At 37.1% G+C, this 19,355-nt stretch overlaps 1 pseudogene; it reads right to left on the reverse strand.

The window, feature by feature from the left end:
- Positions 1-1,063: 1,063 nt before the first annotated feature.
- LOC114420525 overlaps positions 1,064-19,355 on the reverse strand; it is a 37,024-nt pseudogene continuing 18,732 nt past the window's right edge.

The following is a 19,355-nucleotide window of genomic DNA, read 5'->3' on the forward strand; positions in this document are numbered from 1 at the left end:
CAATTATCATTCAAGGTAAGTTGTTTGGTCAAAAGAGCTTGTGCATGTACAATCATGGCCTTCATCATGTCCTCATTTATACATTTCATTCTAAAATTCAGAGATTTATGCAAAGATTATCACTCACAGCTAGTCGTTCACTCACAGAGTAAGGTCACACTCTCACCGGTTTTGGTTCAAGCTTTTCTTTCTCAATCAATCTATCTACTGACTAACAATTCTAATTGCAAGTTCACATTCTTGTTCTTTATTTGTCTAACATACACATTTGCTCAAACTTATGAAAGAAAACACAAACTCCATGACAATCATGCACTCAATTCAAAATGAAAACATACATCCATTTTTCACAAAAAGATAAAAGTGTTTCACTGCCATGTCATAAAAAACAAGTCAAACTATTCAAAATGCTTCAGGATAAGCAAACTAATTACCCATAAATAAAACTAGCAGTATATGTAGACATAAAGGAATTACTGTACGAAAACCAAAATTATAATAATAATAAATCAAAAAGCAAAAAGTATCATCAAGAATCAAAATTCATGTGATTGGTCCTGTGTGTCTGGCCATCCTCCTCATCTGTCAGCTGAAGCACAGGAGTAGTGGGAGGAGAAGTGTCCACAACTAGGACTGGTGTAGTTGGGTCCTCTAGCATCTGTAGAAGAGGAGTGGAGGGGTTTGCTGCAGGCTGAGGTGAGGGTAGGTTTACCATTGGTGCAAAAGGCTCTGAAGTAGCCTCAAGGGATCACTCAGGAGTGGTAGCAGCTACCTGTCTCACCTATGTCTCCTCTGCCTCTTCTCCTATATCAAATGGCTCTAGGATGGTGGCCTTAGATGAGTGATCATTTTATGGTTCTGGTTCATGCTGTTAAGGTGCCTGGGCTGTAAAACTTTCATTATCTCCCACAAAAGAAGGTCGGGCTCCAGGCCAGGCCACCTTCTCAATGAACTACTCTACACTCATAATTGGCCTATGCTGAACTAGTTCCTGCAAGCTTTGTATAATGAGAATCTGTCCTTCAAACAAGCTTTGAAATTTGGCATCTGAAGTCTGAGAGCTCTAGGCAGATAAGTCTACTAAAGCTGGAAGTGGGGCTGAAGTAGAAGATGCAGGGATGCCAGCTATTAGTGCAAAGGAAGAGGGAACATGATATGCTCTGAGCTTGGTCTTCCTTGCCTCTGGAAAATTAACTGTTTGGTCATTCGCATTCCAACAGTTCCTTATGATATAAGCTAAGTCAATGGCCAACCTTTGGTTTTCATAGGAGGTAAGGGCATCAGATCCCACTCCCCTCGATCTACACAAGGTTGTGATTAAAGCTGGGAAGCCTAAGCGAGAAGAGTTAGGCTGAGCCATCATGGTCATTTGTCCAGAGATCAAACCGCCAATGTTCATGTCCATCCTTGTGATTAAGCCATAGACCGACCTAGCTCTGTCTGTGTTCAAATCTGAAGTGCGGGAGGTAGGAGCTAGGTTTGAGTATGAGAAGATGCTCCATGTTTGAGCTAGGGTGGTAAGATCTTTTCTGAGGAGCTTCCATGGTTGGCCCTCCGTGTTTAGAATAAAGCCTTTGCCCGGAATGCACAGACTAGCCTCCATCTCTCTAGGATCACACCTTAGTCTGCAAAATCTAGAATAAATGGGTAAAGATTCCCCCTCCTTTAATAACACTGGAGTCTGGAGGAACTCATTTAAGTTGTCTGCATCTATCTTGATTAAATGGCCTCTTATTCTAGCACATTTAGGAGCTTTATCTGCTGGACTATAGAAATTGGCATAGAATTCCTTAACCACTGCCACATCTATGCTTCCTTCCTGAAGGTTGGCGAGACATTTGTGAAGGTTTTGCCTCTCCAATTCTATTTTAAACTCGTCAAATTCATAATGATAAAGTTCCACATTCCTTTCCGAAAGGATCCTTCGGTCTAAAATATTATCTATATATTTGTTCCAGGCTTCCTCTGATTGAAATCTCCTGTTATCATTCTGATCCTATGGTCTAGAATCACTATTCTTATGTTTCTTCGAGGCCATCTGCATATAAAGGAACCAGAAAATTAATCAAGACACAATTATTCAAATTTTAAAAATTGAAAAAATAAAACTGAAAAAGAAACTGGCTGCTTAGCGAGACATGGTCCGCTTAGCTGGCCTTTGAAAAAAAAACACCATCACTTAGCGACATGTGGAGCCGCTTAGTGGGAGTTGCAGAATTTTTAGATTCTACAGAATAGGCTTAGCAGGAAAGCGCCCGCTAAGCTGAACATGTGCCGCAAGGATTTGCGCTAAGCTCCTTAAAGACTGCGCTTAGTGGCACCAACTCTTCAAAAATTTCACTAAGTGTTGGTAGCTTAGCGAGCGAAACTCACTTAGCTCAGCGGATGCCGCAACAAATCGCGCTTGGCCTAGGAAAGCTTGGCTTAGCGCACGGCTATCAACAAAAATAAATTGATTAAGTTACCTCGGCTTAGCGATTCAGCCTCGCTTAGCCACAGGTAGTTTAGCAAGAGGATGAGTGTTCATCCTCAAAAGATGAACTTGCTTAACACGGTAACCGCGCTTAGCGAGTTCTTCAGAGAAACGCTTACATACAATGAGTATTGATGAACTCGCTTAGTGCAGCATGCTCGCTTAGTGAGTTCATCGCATTTTCCAGAAAACGCAGAAAACGCTACTCGTTTTCTTGCACTTTTCAAGCCTCTAAAAGGCATATCAGACATGCAACGTGTGCCTCGTACTCAATTCAGTATACAAGCGTATATAGCCCTAATCTTAAACTAAATCTAACAAAACATAAAAACCCTAAAAATCTAAAGCTACAATTGAAGTCTTCTACCCTAAAGTTAAGACAAGAAAAAGAGAAAAAGAATCATGGAACTTACTTGGATGGTGTATGGTTGATGCTTCAAAGTTGAAAATGCACAAAGAAAGCACAGATGCAAAATGTGCAAATTTTTGGAGAGAGAGAATGCAGATACGAGGTTTTTGTAATCTGGCAAATGTGAGTGTAACTGCTGTTACACTCACTTAAGCAGTTTTCCGATACTTTCCCTTAATGGACCGTTGCGCTAAGCGAGCAAGAGAGACGTTTGGTTTCTCAACAAGACTCGCTTAGCGGACCCGTGTGCTTAGCTGACGTTTCAAATTCAAAATCAGTTTTTTTTAACAAAAACTAGGCTTAGCGCGAGGGTACATCCGCTTAGCAAGGTCTGCAAATTAGAAAAGCTGCAACTCTCGCTAAGCCAGGCTCTGACTAGCTTAGCTAAAATGATGCATCTTAAGTACAGAGGAGCATGCGCTTAGCTGCGAGGGACTCACTTAGTGCTCAATTGCTGCAATGAATCTCGCTTAGCTGCCATGACTGGCGCTTAGCTTCATGGACCTCAATTATGGTCGTAAGGAATTGCGCTTGGTGACAATAGGTCACGCTTAGCCACGGATAAGCTGTTGCTTAGCGATCAAGCAGAAGCTTAGCTAAATTCAGATCAAATTGAAGTTAGCTTAGCTCAACCTTGGCTAGCTTAGCGGACCAAATCAGCTTCAGATGCAAGGGTTGGGCGCTAAGCGCTTGAGACTCGCAGTTTAGCGCATGAACAGAGATGCGTTTAGCGCGAGGCTTGCGCTTAGCGAAAGGACTGTTTTTTTTTTCAGAAAATATTTTTCTAAGTTATTTTTCAGTCCTTTTTCCAAGAAATTGAAACCCTTATGTTAAACATCCAAAGATTGGTTGATATACTCCTATGTACAGACTATATAGCAAGTTCCAAATGATTTAAATGCATAAAAAAAACAAAGATAACAGAATTTAAAATTGGGTTACCTCCCAGGAAGCGCTTCTTTAACATCATTAGATTGACGCTTTTACCTCACTGGGTGATCTTATGTTTTGGTTCCTACTTTCAGAACCTCTTGACCTCCTTCCATTACCTGTAAGCAAACATTGTATTCTGGAGTAGGCTTGTCTTCAATAAACAAATCAAAATCAATTTTCTGATCTTCAAAACCTAGCTCCAGCTTCCTCTTCCCCATATCAACTATGCAGCTTACGGTCAACATGAATGGCCTTCCCAATATTACAGGGATGTCAGTATCTTCAGAGATATCCATTACCATAAAGTCTGTTGGGAAGATAAAATGTTTTACTCTGACCAAAACATCTTCAATTACTTCATATGGCCTGGTAATGGAGCGGTCAGCTAATTGTAAAGTCATTCGAGTGGGCATTATTTCCAACTCTCCCAATCTTCTGCACATGGAGAGTGGAATCAAATTGATACTGGCTCCCAGGTCAATAAGAGTTTTTCCCACATTGACTTCTCCAATTGAACAAGGAATAGTTACACTCCCAGGATCTTTATGCTTGGGTGGATGGATTTTTTGGATCACAGCACTGCAATTTCCTTCCACTATGATGTTTTCCTGATGAATATATTTATGCTTCCTTGTTAACATATCTTTCAAAAGTTTAGAGTAGAGTGGCATCTGCTACAAAGCTTCTCCGAAGGGCATGGTTATTTCCAGTTTCCTGAAAATATCTAAAAATCTCGCCAGATGACGATCTTTTTCTTTCATGGAAGATACCACAGGATACGGTACTTCCACGCTTTCATCCACAACTTTTTCACTCCTACTCTTCTTTGCATTCTTATTATTTTTTTTTCTTCTTTTTCATTTTTTTCATTTTCTATTTCTTTTTCTTTTTCTTGGTCCTTCAATTCTTTATTCTTGACCATTATTTGTTCCTCTTTTTCTTGATTACTTTCACCTCTCACCTCATTTTTCTTGCCATCAGTGCTTTTCTTGTCAGCAGTTTTCTTCTCATGCACAACACTATCCTCATCCTCAACTTCAACCTCCACAAACCTTTTACTCCTTGGGATTCTGTTCTGTATTTGGCACAAAACTGTTGGATGACTTGTTAGCTATCTGCTTGGCCAGTTGTCTCACCTGGACCTCAAGGTTCTTCAGTGCTGACTAAGTGCTTTTATGATTTGACATTGTTACCTACTTAAACTGAGTCAAGGTCTCCTCCAACTTAGTAGTTCTCTGGAATATGTTAGGTTCTTGTTGGATTGGCCTGTTTGAAGGCCCACTCTAGTCTTTGTTGAACTGATTGCCAGGGTGAGTCCTCCACTGTCCTTGTTGATTATATGGACCCTACTGGAAGCCTGAAAATCCTCCTTGAGTATACCCTTGTCGCTGTTGATTTCCCATATAATGAATTTCTCGAGTGTTTTCTTCAGTGGGAGTACATTGGCCTATTTAATGAGCCTCACCACAGATGGTACAACCTATAACCTGCAAAACAGAAGAGTGTGTAGGTTGACCAATAGACAACTTAGTTGGCAGCTTACCAAGTGTTTCTGTTAAAATTTCCAGTTGCTTAGAAAGCAACTTGTTCTGTGCCAATAACACGTCGTGTGATGATAGCTCTATCAAGCTTTTCTTTGTGGGTTGGTGGGTTCTGTCTCATAGAATGACTTGATCACTAGCTGACATGTTCTCAATTAGCTCTGTTGCTTCTTCCGGGATCTTCAGTTTTATGTTTCCCCCTGTAGAAACATCTAACAGTTGCTTGGTTTGTGGTCTTAGCACATCTATAAACATATTCAATTAGATTGGCTCGGAAAACCCATGAGTGGGAGTTTTTCTTAACAAGCCTTTGAATCTCTCCAATGCTTCACTCAGAGATTCATCAGGAAACTAATGAAATGAAGAGATTGCAGCTTTCCCTTCTGCAATCTTGGACTCTGGGAAGTATTTCTTTAGGAACTTTTCAACAATTTCTTCCCAGGTTTTCAGACTGTTGCCCTTGAATGAGTGGAGCCACCTCTTGGCTTCTCCTGCCAATGAGAATGAGAAAAGGCTGAGCCTAATAGCGTCGTCTGGTACATCGGAAATCTTAACAGTGTTACATATTTCAATGAACATTGCCAAGTGTGCATATGGGTCTTCATTAGGTAATTCTTGAAATAAGTTCCCCTATATTAAATGAATTAAGGAATGTGGATAGTTGATGTTGTTAACTTGCACTGCACTTCAGGACGTGCAATGCTGGTAAAAAAATGTGGTACTGAACTACTTGAATAATCCTCAAGGGTAATCCTCTAGTCATGCTCTTCTGCCATGGTAATGGCTTCAGGTAATTGAGTGGCAGATTCCCTTGATGATGGTGAATCAGGTGATAATAAGTCGGAGAAATGAGTCTCCTCCTCAAGAATGGATGCAACTATTTTGTCTTGCAGAAGTTTCCTTCTCCTCTCGACCCTGTTCCTTCGCAACGTAGCTTCCATTTCTAAGTCCAGAGGAACTAAATTGCCTGTGGGAGATCTATGCATATACAAGACTAATAGAACAACGGTTATCCAGTTAAACAAGAGAAGACAAATAGAATTTATGAACGAATATTCATAAAAACAATCAAAGAATAAAAAATAAAGAATAGACACTTAAAAACAAGCTAACTTCCCAAATAAAAAGAAATTCCCCGGCAATGGCGCCAAGAACTTGTTTGGCTTCCGACAAGTGCATCGGATCGCACAAGTAGTATAAAACGGTAAGAACCGAGTATTGAACACTTGGGGAACTTGTGTTATTTGGTAAGCTATTTTAGCAAATAGGCGTCTAGTGTGTAAAAGTAAGTGTGAATATGAACAAGTGTATAAACTATTTGTGCAAAAAGAAAGAAAATCACGCGAGAGAAATGATGTGTAAAAACAAGTAGAGAACACGTTGGTCTTCCTAATATGTGCCTGATGCTAAAAAGATATTCTCTATCTAACAATGCTCATGTGTTCTTATGGTGTCTCCTGAGATACTAAATCCCGATTCCTCATGATAGTTTAGTCTAATCCTGATCAAGCATCGTCCGCAGATTCCTCTTGTAAGACTAAACTCAACCAGGACCGCATTAAGACACACATACTCAACTAACTTATTGCACACCGATTCCTCGTGAAAGCACGACAACAAATGTGACACCCTCTACCCCTCACATATATACTAACAAAGGATTAAAAATTCAAATATTGATTAAAAGTATTTTTTTTTACATTTTTAAATACAAGCCTTTCAAAGGGATAAAAGGCTCACATTCACTTTCTTCTACATCATGTTCAAACTTGTCCAAATAAATAATAAAGTCATCTCGGTTCAAACAAGACCGTCTAATATTTCATACAATTAATATAAAACCCTATACCCTAATGCCACATCCTATCAGAGCGTTGTGTCTCGACGTCCTTCAGCACAAGGTTCCTTAAAGCAATTCACCTAGTCATCTGCTACCTCGAACACAAAGTTCAAGATCATCACAGGATCCAAACACAAACAACATACGGGGAGTGAGTTATCACATTCCTAACTAATAGAGAAACAAGACAACTAGATATACATATCATATAAACCAAATAAAACTTACTTACGCGTAATTCACGTAATTCCACCACTTTGTCATTCAAGGTTCACTTTTCATCCATCAATCACACTTTTCAATCATCAATCACATTACACAAGAATCACACGCTCTGATCAAGACATAATAACACATCAATTTCATAATAAACAATTAGCAAGCGCATGAGACAGTTATGCTAAGACTCAAGCCTATATGCAATGTGGTACCATGTCAGTGAAAAACCACACTGGGACGCTTAGGAGTACATAACAAGACACGCCACACAATGTGTTTGTCAGGTCACTCTCACTAAGTAAGATCATAGGGAGACCAGTCAGGGTCACGATGTTTTGTGAGAATGCTCCAACCATATGGGATCAGCATAGGCTTAAAGGAGCACTCAAACCCGGTGACCCATAAGGCCTACACTCCGAAGAGTCCGTCAGGGCCTATCCTTCCTGATTCAGGTCCAAGCCCTAAAAGCATTTTAACACACAAACACTGCTTGTGAATTATACAATGCCCCCGATCTCACACTCGTGTTTTAAACACGTACAACATATTGCGCTACAATTTAACACTGGTTCCTGAATAGGAAACCTACACTTTCTCTTAAACACTGCGCATTTACACTTTTCTCAAGATAACACTGGTCGGGTTATTGTACAATTCACAGCTTACAACACAAATAATGTCACATCAAGAGTTAATCACACACTTATTCATAACCAAAACTCATTCACAATTTCACATCTCATAATGTCACAATCCACCATCACATGTTTTCACCTATCTCACAATTCAACACCTGTTCTACTTTACACTTTTACTCAATCTCAATAACAATATTATAATCTCAAGGCAACATATTATTCCACAATTCATCACATATTTCATTTATAAGCACTGCTCATGAATTATACAATACCCACGACCTCACACTCGTGTTTCAAACAGGTTTAACACATTGCACTACAATTTAATTCTGGTTCCTGAATAGGAAACCTACACCTTCTCTTAAACACTGTGCATCAACGTTTTTCTCAAGATAACACTGGTCGGGTTATTGTATAATTCATAGCTCACAATATAATGATTGTCACATCAAGTGTCAAACACATACACTTATTCACAATCAAATATCATGCCCACAATTTAACATCTCATAATATCACATCAACCATCTCATTTTTACATGTATCTCGCAAATTGACACATTCAACTTTGTACTACTCAATTTTCACAATAATATTATAATACCACTATAATAACTCATTACACCTTATAACTCATAAACATCACACAATGATAATATTTGCATGATACAAAACATATATATATATATATACATACATATATATATATATATATATATATATGTATATGTATATAGTAAATTAAACTACATTGTTTTTAATCAAAGAATTTCTATAACAATTAATTTAATATTACATCAAAAGAAATGATCACTAGGCATTAACCTTACAATTTTCTTTAATTTATTATTCTAGTATTACAATAATTATATACACATAACATGTTGATCATCGTCGTAGAAATATTAGAACAAGATAATAATTTGAATAAAATAAGTCATTGAATAATATTATTTAAAATATAATTTACGTTAATAAAAAGAGCTTAATTTTTTTAAGGGGTTCACACTCAACACAAGAACACATCAATTTCACCGCAATTTCTCATTGGGACATCAACTGATTCATCAATCATATATAATTCACTGTAATAGTTATAAGGATAAAATGAAAATTGCAAAAACACCCCAAAACCCATTCCAATTGATATCTCTAAGGATCCCTACACATGTTCTCACTAATTCCCAATTGTGAATAACCCATCCCTTATCTCTAAGCGGGCTCACGTGTCTTCAGACAGTGATAAAAGAATCTCTAGCGGTTCCCTGAGATTCCTCCAGTTTTTTTTCCTCTAACTACTCCGGTAGTGTTCTCAAACGTCAGAGAGACAGAGAAGGGATTGAAGCCTCCACTTGTACTGTCTTGGTGAGATTCCTTTTTATCTCTCCTTGAATATCATCTCCCGTATCCCAACGGTGAAGATGTGTGGAACTGAATCTCAAACCACATATCAAAATTTCATGAAAATCCAACGGTTAACGAAACCGGGATTGTAGTTTTACTGAAACCGTTTTGGGTTTTCGTGGGAAAGGAAAAGGCTACGATGCGAAAGGTATTTACCTCAGCTCAAACCTGATATCAAAATTCCCAACGGTGAGAATGCTCAGAATTGGGTTGCGAACGCGGTGCTCAAATTTCACGATGATCCAACGGTGAATGAGTTTGAGATCATCGTTTTTCTGAGACAGGTTTGGTGGGCTGCGGGAAAAAGAAAGAGTTTTTGAGAGGAGAAGGGGAAAAACGAAAATGAGGGATAAAAGAGGCATCGTCCGTCTGAAAACTGACCTAACATCGCTATTTATACCTAGGATACACACAACTTATTATTACTCAATTTATTTGTTTTTAATATTTTATAAAAAAAAGAACTATATTTTATTCCCTATCAAATGTCCCCCTTTTTTTCCCTTCAAATTATTATTTCTCATTATTTATTTATTTATAAAAACCTGATCATTTTTCTAAAACTCTATTTATTTAAAAATTAAAAATTCTTTTTAAATTGGTTTACAAAAAATGGGATGTTACAACTCAGCCCTGCACTATCAAGGACTTTAGAGTCAGACCAGTTTCCACTATTGAATGACTCTAACAAAGCATGCATCTACGTGATCAAGGTAAAGACATACTGGAATGAAAAGTAGATAGCACAGAGAACACACAAAACATCATTAAATAGATAGAAATATATTTACATCAGGTACCTACAGGGAAGATCCAACAGAGGATTTAACTTTCCATACCAGGAAGCCTTCTTAACAACAAAGAGAAGAACAAGATGAAAGATTGAAAAAATATAACATGGAGTGATCTGATTTTTCACTAATACATTTCATGAGTCTTCCACGATACTTAATCCCCGCGGAATGGAAATGCACTGAGAAAGCATAATGAGTCCACAAAACTGAATGCTTTTGTACACAATCTTTGTTTACAAAAAAACTTCCTTAGCTCCCAAGTGGAGCAGGAAAAGCCCATCAATTATGACTATTGTTCTTGCTTATAAAATCACTACTAGTCAGCTTAATGATAAACAATGTCACAATACAACAAAACAAATTGTCTTCCCAATCTCATGATGAACTGACCTTGAACATAAGGTGGCCACTCCAAGTGGCTGTTAAGGAACTCTATACAGGTTGGTGAACATGCATATTCTCATGAACACTAATGACAACATTCCGCAACTCAGGGAAGATGGATATAAGTAGAAGTTCAAGTATTGCATAAGCAAGTTGCTTCACACATATAGAAGACTTCAATGAAATAAGATAATACAAATGTTAGCTTAGAAGAAAAGTAAATTGTGTGAGCAGACAACAAAAACTAACAAACAGAAAAAAATTCAGCGGTTACCAAGTGAATACATCAATGAGAAATAACTTTAACCTGACTAAAGTAATATATATCACTGGCACAACGTTTGTACTGCTTCTAACCAATTAAACCAACTAAGGCTGATGGAGCTCCATCTGACAATAATAGAGGCAAATTTATATGTGAAAGTCTAGGAATGGAAATGTTTACTTCAAAGTTCACAAGGCTACGAAGACCATACAAATAGCAAGAAAGTACCATAACATTCAAAAACGGTCATCAACATTAAAGCCATTAAGTTCAAAAGAAAACCTCTCAAAATTTGAGCATAGAGCCTAACACAACCCCACACAAAATTAGCTTATAATCTGAAGATTGTCCAAACTTTATAATCTCCTAAGTCATATATCTAGTTGATGTCCCAATTAGACCGCAATTAAGGTGGGCTAGGGGTGACTACAATTAAGGTGACTTTCCAACACGCCCATCACACCTATGGCTATGGGCTTGGAGCATGGCAGTATGGGTAATAATATATCTAGGATTGATAGACTTTGATACCATGTTAGAATTTGCGGTTAAGGTTTTACCGAACACAACAAAACTAGCTTGTAAAGTGAGGACTATCCAAACTTTATAAGGACTACATTGGTCATATCTCTAGTCGATGTAAAACTAAACACACTCCCTCATAATGAAGGTGCTATAGGGTACAATGAAGGCAGACAAAGAGGCAGCAATTATGGTGAATCAGTAGTGACTTCAATTAAGGCAACTTTCCAATACACTCATGCTCGCAATACAAGTGGCCTAATTGAAAAGGCTAACTTAACCCCAAGCAATCAGCTTGTGAGAACTACATTGGCCATATCTGTAGTGGATTTGGGAATAAACACACCTCTTGAGGCTTATTCAATTAATGCAGACCCCAAAGAGGCCTTAATTAAGGCAGCTTTCCAACAACTTTTCTTCCAACTGGTTTTTAAAGTGTGAATACTGCACTAAATCAAGAATTTCAACTAATTAGTAATGCTCCACTCCACCATTACATTTTTCCTTTTACATATTTTGATGGGTGGAGAAACAGTACTTTTAATTCATCAATTGCATTTTCAAATGACAATCTATACTAGTGGCCAAAAAAACTCCTTCACTATACAAATAAAATGATGTACATTTAACTTTGTGGAAATTAAAATTTTTCATTGATTAGATTGGAATCCAATATTTTGTTCATACCAAGAGGAACTGGCAAACCATAATAGAGAAAGAAAAGATTAAAACAAAAATCACTAAAAAATAAAAGCTGAAAGAAGAGACACATAACTATATCTTGTTTGGAAATGAATTCCTAGTATATTAATAGAAGGTAAAATGTATAAAGACATCTATACTTTGACCAACTACCCCATCGAGTTTGGAATCGTACAATCGGTGGCATGGAAGATTTTGTTCATAGACATTCCCACTCAATGAAATTACTTTCAAATTACCTATAATAGAACCATAACTTTTAGAAGGTGGTGCCTTTTGAGTACTACATAATCAAACTTGCTAAATGCCTTTATTTACTATAATTTGCTGAACCACACGGGAGGTGATTACAAGAAATAAACCTCGACGATATCTATGCAAATTGTTTAAATTTGAACAGGATGTTTGTACTATTCTAGAAGGAAGATAAAGATATACAAGAGCGGTAAATAAAATTTTAAGAGATCAAGAATATTCACTAATCCATTAATATTTCAATGCATCAGCATAGGACTCTACAGAAAATAGAACTAACCAAATAGCAGTTTCTTCAGTTCACTTGCTCTACGAGTAGCCTCAAGCTGTTGCTCGAAGGACCCTGATTGTGATTTGGCAATGATGCTTCCACCAAATTCATTTATGGTTGGTAAAGGCTTTTGATCACATGCACTGCTACCAATTAACACCTGAGGGGTCTGTACTCTTAAGAAAAATGTACCACCAGGCCACAAGATCTGCAAAAATGAAGTAGTTAAACACTGAAGCCAAAATTAAAACAGCATAAAACAAAAACTACAGAAAATGAGAACAAGCAATGTCATTTATCCAAAGAAGTTCACCAATTCATGTTTACCAAAAACACAGCCTGCCAAAAACCGCCTACACTCAAAGTAGGTTCTTCAAGTTTTTGACGAATATTTGGTTTGCTCTCAACTTGAAGCAGTTTCTTTTTATTAGTGTTTAGAGCTTTCAATGAGAGTAAATAGGGTACAACTAGCAGTAAAACAACCACTAAAACAATCCAGTGCTCTAGATCCTCACATCAAATTGAGAAATAGTGTGTTTGGGGTGTCATCCAGTTAATTTGCATTTTAAAACAAACTCTTGGTAAGTAAACAATGTCCTAGTAAAATATGCTTAAAAATTTGGTTCATTCCTTACATCTTGGACCCACTGAATCCCTTGGGCAACGGTCTCCTCTTTGCAGAGCCAATGAATCTCACTCAGTAGCCAATCATCAATAACAGCTTCCATCACTACCTGTAATATCTGTTTTGATATCCAAAAGGCCTGTCTTCTGCATGAACATAAGGGATCTAACATAAGTAACTTCTACATCCTGGAATTAAAGAAATCAACAGCATCACAACACTTTATATTTTGCTCTGTCAAATCTAATTAGCCAAAGTTTGAAAACTAATGTTGGTTAATTATTAGCATGAATGTTGAAGAAAGCATAAAGTTGTCATAAGAATCCTATGGTAGATTATTCTTTAGAAATAAAAAAGGAACTCAAGATAGTACCATGCCAGAGATTGGATTTTATTTCCATCTCAACATCTCAAAGTCTAACAAAAATTCCCTTTAGGTTCAAAGTATGATAAAGCATACATTCATCAATCATCACAAACTGTTGTTAGGTGAAAGTGTAGAAATTAGTCTTGTCTCTTATTAGAATATTTGAAGATGTCCAAAATATCTTGACCATATCCAAGAGTATCTTAGATTATCATTTAGATTAGTTTCCATATTTCCTCATTATCTCTTTGAACTGGTTACCATTTCCTTTTTTTTCCGAGCATGTTTGTCACCAGTTCTGGCCACTAACTGTAGAAATGTGTTTGCTCTGATTGCTTTAATGTGCTATGTTTTGATTATGACAAATAGCTACATATGTATGCTTAACAAAATTTATTGTAAACTCATGATTATGTACTCTATCTTTTTATATTCTACTTAATAATCATGCAGTTAGGTAATCCCCATTAGTAGTTATTCACAACAGTTTAGTTATTTAGCCATTTGTTAGTTATATTAAGGAGTTAGTTATGTGACATAGTTTGAAATAAGAAAAGGGGTTGAGAGGGGGCATCTTATCATTTTGGAAAGGTTACTTAAGAGAGTAAGGAAAGGTCAGGGTCTGTCGAATACCCTGACATTAGTGTAATTCATCTTTGGATCTATTATCAGAGTTGTACTAGAGAATGATACAAATTCTTTTCACTTTTCTTATTTGTCCAGATTCAGTTCTATCACATGCAATGTGATAAGTGTAGAATCTTTACAGAAATATATCCAATTCTTTTAATGTGTTTAGTGGACCAATATCGAATCATACATATTATAGTTATATGTTTGTTGCATCATGAACATTAGATGATTAATTATGAAATTGGACCAGCTATATTGTTCAAGTGAGTAATCTTGTCTAGGATAGTCCAAGTATTGAGAGTTAGCACTATAACAAGAAACTTGATGTTCTTAATTATGCACAACTAAAAAAGAAGGATAACTGTTGGCACAAGAAGTTCATAAAATTTCAGAAACGTGAAATCTGATATATTCATTCAGCAGCAGTATGCTTAGTTTCTGATACATATATTGACTTAGAGAACAAAACAGTAGGTTCTACTACCTAACAACTTAATGAGCCAACTACCCCACTTAATTACAAGACTTAAAACACACTCCAAAGGTACAAGTCATCATACTTAGTCTGAAAACACATTAACTACTGCATACAAAATAAAATAAAATGATAGATACTAAAAGTACTGCAGTACGTCACAAATTTCATAACATTAACACTCCTTGAAATTTTTGTTGGACATTCCAAGTGATGTGATCCTTACTAGGAGCGGATCGTTTGATACAGGTTATGAAGTTCTGGATGCGTCACTTCCAAAGAGAGAAGATAAGTCAGGGTAGATGTCACAAGGATTACCTTGATATGCCTGAGATTGGTTCAATAAGGAACCCAGAGAGAAACTCTCACAAATTTTATCAAATGTTTCTTTATTGAAAAAGAAAACCAATACATATAGTGTATCTGAACAAAAAAATAAAAATAGATATGGGCTTTCAAAACAGTTTGGGCCAAAATTACAACGAAAAAAATTATAAATAAAAAAAGAACATATTTGGCATGGGCCTTCAGCAACAATTAATAGTCTTGGTAGTGCCTTTGCCTTTGGGCTTTCATCTTTCTCCACTTGGACCTTCTTCCTTCTTCACTTGGACCTTCATCCTTCTTCACTTGGGCCTCCATCCTTCTTCACTTGGGCCTTGTTAAGTATGCCTGCTACCATTTGTTGGAGGATATCCACTGACTATTTGGTCCTACTCTTGGTCATAGGTCCCTATATTTGGCTAGTTTTAGGATTCTCATCACCAAGCAACTCTCAAGTCTTTCAAATCTTGCTCTAGGAAGAGCTTTGGCCAGTATATCAGCAACTTAATTATCAGAACAATGATGAATGAGCTTGATCTCACAATTCTTGACAGCCTCATGAACAACATGAAATTTCACTTGAATGTGCTTTGTCTTTCCATGCTGATTTGGATTCTCAGCAATGACAATTGTTGATTTGCTGTCACAATAAATCTCAGTTTCTTGAAATTGCTCTACTCCCAAATCAAACATAATTTTCTTCAACCATATATCTTGGCTTGCTGCTCCAGCTACTGCAACATATTCTGCTTCAATAGTGGACTGAGCTACAATGCCTTGCTTCTTTGAGTTCCAAGAGAACATGCTAGAGCCTAAGGAAAAAACATAACCAATAGTGCTCTTCATGACATCAAGGTTTCCAGCCCAGTCATTGTCAACATAGCCAAACAAACTTCCATTTTCACTGGGTTTAAACTAGATTCCAAATTGAGTAGTGCCCTTTAAGTACCTAAGTACTCTCTTTGTTGCTGCAAAATGTATCACACTTGAACTTTTTCATAAATCTTGAGAGTAAGTTGGTTGCATACATAAGATCATGTCTAGATGAAGTAAGCAAACTTCCAATCAAACTTCCATAAAAAGAAGCAACAATTTTTTTTATCTCCATCATCCTTGGACAATTTCAAATTCTTCACCGAAGGAGTAGGGATAGATTTTTAACTTTCCATTCTAAACTTCTTCAAAACTTCATGAGTATACTTTTCCTGATTCAGAAAAATACCATCTTCAGTTTCATGCACTTTCAAGCCTAGAAAATAATTCATTTCCCTAAGATAGACATCTGAAACTGATTTTGCATCTCCTTCATAAGCTGTTGCACTTCTTGTTGATCATTGCTAGTCATTAGCAAATCATTAGTGTACAAAGAAACAATAAAAAAAACCATCATCCAACAACTTTTTCACATAAAGAGTTGCATCATTTTCTCTCCTCCTGAAACCTTGACTGCAAAAGTAAGCACCAATTCTGCTATACCAAGCTTTAGGAGCTTGCTTAAACCCATACAAAGCTTCATGGAGATTATACACCTTGTTTACGCTTCCTTTCACAACAAAGTCTTCAGGTTGAACTACATAAGTTTCTTTAGTCAAGTGTCCATTTAAGAATGCAGATTTGACATCTAAATGCCAAATTATCCATCTCATTTGAGCTGGCAAAGCTACAAGAATGCAAATGGTGTCCATTCTTGCAACCAGAGCAAATGTTTCTACATATCCAATTCCAGGTTGATGAGCATAACCTTAAACAACAAATTTGGACTTTTATTTGTTAATGGATCCATTAGGGTTCAGCTTTACCTTATAGACCCATTTAACTCCAATAGCATTTTTGTCATCTGGGTTGTCAACCAGCTGCCATGTCTTGTTGTCTTTGATGTTTATCTCCTCCTTCATACCATGGTTCCATTCCTCAAAGCTGGTAGGTTCAGTTACAACAACATTACATCTATGATAAATTTATGAAATAGGCTTGGTGCCTCTCATAGCAAAATCATCATCAACCTCTTCTTATTGACCTTCATTGTGCTCTCAAAAGGAGGCCAAATTGAATGTCTTTCCATTTAGAAAAATCTCCCAACTCCAAAATGAATCTTAATCCACCTTCACATCTCTACTAACAAAGACTTTGCCTAAATCAATTCCATAGACTTTATAGCCCTTAGCTTTTGAGGTATAGCCTACTAGAATTCTTTTTTCAGCTTTCTCAATCAATTTTCTTCTATTCATGTCGGGTACATGATTGTAACCAAGTGAAACAAATACTTTTAGATGTCTAATGGATGGTTTAATTTCTCCCCAAGCTTCAATGGGTGTCATCCCTTCCACTACTCTTGTAGGAAGCCTATTTTGGTGGTAGACAGTTGGCTTTACAGCTTATGGTTTTTGGCAATTTCTTCTAAAAAAGCATGCATCTAGCCATCTAAAGGACTAATCTGTTCTTCTTCTCTGCCTCTCCATTCCATTGGGGTGAATAACCCACAATGTGTTGAAGTTTAACTCCCAAACCATTTCAAGATGAATTAAATTCTACAGAGGTATACTCCTTCCCATTGTTGGGTTTACAACTTCTAGTTTTTGTCAATTTCTTCTAAAAAATCATGCATCTAGCCATCTCAAGGACTAATATGTTCTTCTCTGCCACTCCATTCTGTTGGGGTGAATAATTCACAATGAGTTGAAGTTCAACTCCCAAACCATCACAAGATGAATTAAATTCTACAGAGGTATACTCCTCACCATTATTGGTTCTGAGTTTCTTCAAAAGACAACCACTTTCAGTTTCAACAAGGACTTTAAACTTCTTAAAAACAGAAAAAACTTCCGATTTCAAAAGACAACCACTTTCAGTTTCAGCCTCATTCATCTTCAAGGCTTCAAACTCCCTCTTATGGTTGAGAACCTTCATTTTCTTGGTCCTCTCATTTCCAAAGAACTCCACTTGAAGCTTCTCCCAAATCTCCTTTGTTGTATCCAGATTTGAGATTCTCATAAAAATATCATCATCCACAGTTGAGTGCAAGATGGAAAAAGCCTTTGCTCTTTTTGCAACTTGCTCATTATGAAATCTAATATGAGCAATAGTGGGATTCTCTTCCAGGGTTGGTGGTTCAGCTGTCTCCACTACTTCCCAGAGATCATAAGCTTTCAAATGATGTCTCATCTCAAAGGTTTTCTCTCCTACTTAGTTTTTGGTTTCTATTTTCCTCTCCACACTCAAGGTTCTCTCACAGTCCCTGCAGATCAAATAAGCTCTAGATACCAATTGTTGGCACAAGAAGTTCATAAAATTTTAGAAACATGATGACGTAGCTCCATGTAGAGCTTGTAGGCCTTGGATCTTCTTCATCAATGGAGTCCTTTGCTTCTTGAAGATCATGGCAGCGGAATGGAGAAGGAAGAAAGATGAGTGGAGGGAGAGGGAGAGAAGGGGTATGAAATTTTGTGCCTCAAATGAGGTCTGAACTTTGAAGTGTAATTCTAAAATGATCAAAGTTGAAAAAACTACACACACATGGCCTCTATTTATAGCCTAAGTGTCATATAAAATTGGAGGAAAATTTGAATTTCTATTCAAATTTCACTTGAATTTGAAATTGAATTTGTGGAGCCAAATTTTGGAGCCAAAATTCCACTAATTATGATTAGTAAATTTTAGGTATGGTTCAGCCCACTAATCCAAGATCAAGTCCAAGATTCTCCACTAAGTGTGCTTAGGTGTCATGAGGCATGTAAAGCATGAAGAACATGTACAAAGTGTGACTATATGATGTGGCAATGAGGTGTAGCAAGCAAATTCTCACCTCCCCCTCTAAAATTTAATTGGATTGGGCTTCTCCCAATTCAATTAAATTTATTCCCCAACACACACATCAAATATTCACTTAATGCATGTAAAATTACAAAACTACCCCTAATACAAAAACTAGTTTAGGTGCCCTAAAATGCAAGGGCTGAAAAATCCTACATTTCTAGGGTACCCTACCTACATTATGGAGCCGTACATACAAGGCCAAAAAAATAATGAAACCTTATTCTAATATGTAAAGATAAGTGAGCTCATACTTAACCCATGGGCCCAAAATCTACCCTAAGGCTCATGAGAACCCTAATGCCTTCTCTTGCATCTTTGGCCCAATCTTCTTGGAGTCTTCTATCTAATGCCCTTGGGGGGTAGGATTGCATCATTCCCTCCCCTTTGAAAAGGATTTGACCTCAATTTCAGAGGTTCTTGAAACTCTGGGCTTCTTCCCTCAACACCTGTAAAAAGAATAAAAAC

This window comes from Glycine soja, chromosome 7 (assembly GCF_004193775.1).
Source record: "Glycine soja cultivar W05 chromosome 7, ASM419377v2, whole genome shotgun sequence".
Classification (NCBI taxonomy): domain Eukaryota; kingdom Viridiplantae; phylum Streptophyta; class Magnoliopsida; order Fabales; family Fabaceae; genus Glycine; species Glycine soja.